Raw genomic sequence first — 5,711 nt, 5'->3', positions numbered from 1 at the left:
ATAACAATGATAATAAAGTACATAATTACTTATGTGTTTGCTAGTTAACTTTATCCAACAGTACTACAGTACCATAACTACAAATATGGAATCATATTGACGCCCTTCATATAACAATGATAATAAAGTACATAATTACTTATGTGTTTGCTAGTTAACTTTATCCAACATTACTACAGTACCATAACTACAAATATGGAATCATATTGACGCCCTTCATATAACAACGATAATAAGGTACATAATTACTTATGTGTTTGTAGTTAACTTTATCCAACATTACTACAGTAACATAACTACAAATATGGAATCATATTGACGCCCTTCATATAACAACGATAATAAGGTACATAATAAATAACTTTTGTCGTCATCAGTTTAAAACATAACGGTTATTCATTTTTGGATTGTTCAAGTTGAATCAATTATAGTTTATGAATTGTTTAGGTTGAATCAATTATAGTTTTGATAAAAAAAAATTAATCTATTTGGCTATCCTGCCATATAACAATAATCACACGAACTGAAATTGAAACATTGAATCGCGAAACGTCTTTGATTGCTGGACATTAATATTGTACAGATGGAAAACTAAAAAAAAAAAACATTTAGTTTCAGCACACACTTCTTTTACTGCTGAGAGGTGATCTTAATAATTCATGTAATATTTTGGATCTAAATTTAACTAAGCAAGTTATTTGATATCCAACAAATGAAAACTCGAGAGCCAACCAATACTGAAGAGTCATTAATTAACTAAAGCCATGACTGTTCTAGAGTCCTTTAAATAAAGTTGTTATCCTACGGCGGACAGCGGTAAATTGACTTTTATCGACACAAGGACGGGCGTGGGTGTGTTTTTTTTTTCTTATAGCATAGACACGTGGGGCTATCTGCTGGGTCCACCGAGGGGAATCGAACCCCTGATTTTAGTATTGTAAATCCGTAGACTTACCGCTGTCCCAGCGTGGGAGACGAGGATGAGAAAATACTGTTTTAATTTCACTGTAGTGATCTGAATAAGTACACCCATATTTCCGGATTGTAACAACAATTTACATTTATGTATGTCAGCCACCTCGTGTATAAAATGGTTCTTATATCATAGGCTAGAAAGCGAAAATATTACTTACAAAAGCACACACACACACACTTCTTTCTGGTCTTAAGAGCCATTGCATAATAACTGCGCTTGCTAGCTCTTTCAAACACAATTACACAGCTAATAACTCTTTCAAACACGACTACACAGCTAATAAGGGTAAAATATGCTACTGACTATGCCTTTTTTGTCTTTCTATTCTCATACCCCCTCCACTCTCTCTCATTCACAAATACACACTTGATTGCGTGAGCTTTGTGGCATGATTCCTGGTTCACGTTGCGTGTTTTTAATTGGTTGTTTTATTCGTTTTTTTTTCACACTTGAGAGAGAGAATTGTATGGCTTTCCTTTGAAAAAAGACAGTGTGATGATTGTCTGTTTTTAGTTGTTAAGCATTAAGCGACACAATGAACTATCTGTGCTATGCCTATCACGGGTATCGAACCCCGTTTTAAGTCATCAGACATTCCGACGAGCCACTGGAAGGCGTGGTGATTGTCCTTCATAATACACTGACGCTTATCTTCATAAAACTCTGATGACGTATTCTACAAGAAACGCTTCATTGGATGTACAACTGGAGAGTAAAAACTGGTTGCAAGTGTCTTTTCAATATTTTTGAAAAGAAAGATATTAACGACACCTTCACTAAGTCTTGGTAAACTACCTTGATTAATCTTTTTAGACATCCCCCCCTCCCCACCAATATAAAACACTCGCACTCCACTGATGGATTCAAAGCCCCCCACTCCTAATTCACTTACAAATAAATCTCATCATTATCCTTAGTTACTTCTGTAACTTCCACAACATGTGTGTGTATTGGTGAGTAGGAGAGGGTATAAAATTTCTGTAAAAATGGTGCCTCCGGAATTATTCCAATGGGGATCAAAAACAAAATTCAATGCCTAATTCGAGTCACGTAAAAATCATAAACTTACAGTTATGCAGTATTTTTCCTTTTATTTTGCAAAGAATCGGTCCATTTTTTTCCTTTAGGTTATTACTGTTACCATGTTTAACACTGCCACCTTTTGTTCCTCGATTTCAAGCTAGGATATCACCAAAATCAATATGTATTTATTTATTAGTATAAATATATTTTTCCTGAAATAAACGGTAAAGTCTGCGCAGCCTTACGCATCTATAAGGAGTAACAACTCTGCATCACATGTGATATTGAGACAAAACGAAGCAGGACAAAAAAGCACACTATGAAGCGAAAAAAATGACAGAACTTTTTTCTCAAATTCAACAACAAACATACAAACTTATAAATACTCTTCAACGTGGCCTTATTATCGTGGAGCCTGTAACAGTTAATAGGTAAATGGTTTGTAAATTTCGTTTGTATGTAAAGTTTTTCCAATATTAACAACAAGTAACTTGTTACAAAAACAAACTTTGATCTGAAAGGTGTGTGTCTTATATTATGAGTGTTTTATTCGTTTTAAGGCACGTAATAACTGTGTTCTTTAAAACCCAGCGCTAAATTCGAAAGAGCTAATGATATCCTGTTTATACTGCCAACAACTTTGCACTGTTCAAGACATCCACCAGTTTAAGTGCAGTATATTGAAATAAGTGTGTTCTTTAAAACCCAGAGCGCTAAATTCGAAAGAGCTAATGATATCCTGTTTATACTACCAACAACTTTGCACTGTTCAAGACAACCATCACTTTAAGTACGTTAGATAGGGAAGCTTATGTCATTGTCCTATCAGCCTTGAACTTTAAACAACGTGGTGTTGTCTGTACGTACTAACCCGAAACTTTGTGGCGTGTACAGGTGAGGTTTACTATTGAAACAAAAGGTTGGAAAACTGGTCAAACAGGGAGAATCAAGTTTGAAAAACTAGCAGTTAACAGACTGATTTACCAACCGGGAAAAAAACAACACTCAAAACAGGTTTGGTTGTTTGGTGGTTGAATTTCGCGCAAAACTACTTGCTGGCTATCTGCGCTAGTCATCCCTAATTTTGAATTCATAGACTAGAGGGAAGGCAACTAGTCAATTCAGCGAAGTGTTAATTTCATACAAAATGTTAACGTTGTACTATACATGGACATGGCCCAATAAAAAGGGCCTGAAGAAGTATCCAAACGAATACAAATTCCGACCCTCGTGTATCTACACAATTAACATTTTATAGGTAGTTATGGCGCTCGACTCGCAATCTAAGGGTCGCAGGTTCGAATCCCCGTCACACCAAACATGCTCACCTTTTCAACCATGAGGGCGTTATAATGTGACGGTGAATCCCGCTATTCGTTGGTAAAAGATAGCTCAAGAGTTGGCGGAGGGTGGTGATGACTAGCTGCCTTCTTTCATTGCTAAATTAGGGATGGCTAGCGCAGATAGCCCTCGTGTAGCTTTGCGCGAAATTCATAACAAACCAAACTCTCAGAGCAAAGAGTCAGTTAGGGCCCGCTAACAGGAGGATGGAAGGACATTGATTTACGGAGAGTGTATCTTTTAATCTCTCCCATCTCTAACTGAGTCTGTTAGTAAGAGTCGAATCGCGGGATGTGCATAAAAACAATCTTTATTTACACTATAAAAAAACACGATCAACGTTACTAACATAAGACGAAAAAAAACAGTGGCAAACGGGTCTGTGGGAAGTGTATTGGATTAGCAAGTACAGGGTGTGCCCTCCTGCAAGTTACACTAAAACAAAGTTACATTATATAAAATAAAGCTATAGTTCAAATGAAAAGATAAACACAAAACAAAGCTCATCATAAACTAAATCTTAGCAAAAAAATGTTCAATCTTAGCAAAAACTCTATATCTTCTAAAAGTTAAGTTGCAGAAAAAAGCCCAGCAAAATCTGTTAAACAAAGGAGAACCCAGATTCCAATACAAAACACAATAATGTGTTAATCCTGGTTTGCACAAGAAACACTATTCTGCACGTGACCTTTGTCCACTCTTGCTCGAGTGCTGGACCAACCCCGGGCCATTATCCAAATCGCCAACAGAAAAGTTTTGTTGTTAAACACAAAGCTGCACAATGAACTGTCAGTGCTCTCCTACTGCAGGTATTGAAACCCGATTTTAACATATAAGCACGCAGACTTACTTCTGAGCCACTGGGAGCTCGACAAAAAAAGACGGATTTCCACGTCAAGACGTTGTGGCCTATCTTTTCTGCAAAAAATTCGATTAACTGCCAATTAGTGAAAGAGGTCGCCAACAGAGCTAGAAAGAGGTAGTGTTAAGAAGTGTTTACGTGAAAGTCTTTCTACGTCAAAACTAAACTGAAAAAAAGGCAGAAATTTCGAAATTAGCTAAGGAAGTATAAAACAATTTGTACCACACTATGCGATTTTTAAAATATAGGTTCATCTCGGAAACATAACAGGTAAAACCCGGTTAACGAAAGTGTTTTGAACTGTTAAACTTTTATTTCAGAATTTCGCACAAAGCTACACAAACTCTATCCGCTCATAGTTGTCCCTAATTTTAATCTGGTATACTAGAAGGAAAGCAAAAGGTCAACAGCTCTTGCCGCCTAATTTTAGGACCCTATTGTCTTGACCAAACAGTGGAATTCGACTGTCACTTTTATACTGAAGTTATAGCACACCCACGGCTCCAAGTGTGGAGTGCATTTTTGCACCAACTGATCCGAACCATGAATCGTTGAATTCAGTCTTGGCAACGAGGCTAGCCTTACAATTCCAACTTGGCTTATTACCTCTAAAACACGAAAAATATTCGCAGTTAAGTTTTTAGCTAAACAAAAACTCTAGTCGCGGTGGTTCGGGTCGATATTTTAGTGAGACTAATAATTTTACCTAAATATAAAAAGTACCGTTACTTTAGCTTAAAAAATCAAACGGGCGTCTCCTCAATAATGACATCGGCTTAAGGAAACAGATTTTCTAAGAACTATTGCAAAAAAGTAACATGAAAAACAAGTTATTCCGGGAATAGCGACGGGAAAAATATCACAAAATTACTAACCTGCTATTTGCAATTGTTTTCTAATTATTTTCGGGTTCTATATCCATGATTATTTCCAGCTATTTCGAGTCTGTCTCACTTATTAAATCGCAGAAAACTAATTCATGTTGTCTAATTTCTTGAACTTTTAGAAAGAACGCTCAATTAAACAAGTTCACACACGTACTGACTGACACTGTGTTACAAACGTAGACATTTAGGTACTCGTCTAAACTCGTTTGATTTCTAGCTTGAAAATAAAAATGTAAATGTAGAACCTATCCAATTACTCTTTTGTTATGTGTTATACTACTGACCTAGTTTGATTTGGAGTGCTGAAATTCAAAACACACTGCAATTTAAAAATGTCCACCGTCTTTTTTTTTATTCGAATACTCAGTATATGACATCATCAAAAATAGGTGGATTGTTCTCGGGGGGGGGGGAACAAGTAGTTTGTTTTGAATTTCGCGCAAAGCTACTCGACGGCTATCTGCGCTAGCCGTCCCTAATTTAGCAGTGTAAGACTAGAGGGAAGGCAGCTAGTCATCACCGCCCACCGCCAACTCTTGGGTTACTCTTCTACCAACGAATAGTGGGATTGACCGTCACATTACAGCGCCCCCACGGCTGAAAGGGCGAGCATGTTTGGTGG

The 5,711-nt window shown here is 36.9% G+C and overlaps 1 protein-coding gene across 1 annotated transcript in view; it reads right to left on the bottom strand.

The window, feature by feature from the left end:
• Positions 1–5,108, bottom strand: part of LOC106458947 (proclotting enzyme-like) — a 27,179-nt gene extending 22,071 nt beyond the window's left edge. The window contains exon 1 of the mRNA XM_022385310.1: positions 5,078–5,108. The gene's annotated coding sequence lies outside the window, so the exon portion shown is untranslated. The remainder of the gene's footprint in view (positions 1–5,077) is intronic.
• Positions 5,109–5,711: the final 603 nt, after the last annotated feature.

Source organism: Limulus polyphemus, unplaced genomic scaffold (genome assembly GCF_000517525.1).
Source record: "Limulus polyphemus unplaced genomic scaffold, Limulus_polyphemus-2.1.2 Scaffold536, whole genome shotgun sequence".
NCBI classification, from domain to species: Eukaryota; Metazoa; Arthropoda; class Merostomata; order Xiphosura; family Limulidae; genus Limulus; species Limulus polyphemus.
This window is presented reverse-complemented; position numbering and strand designations above follow the sequence as displayed.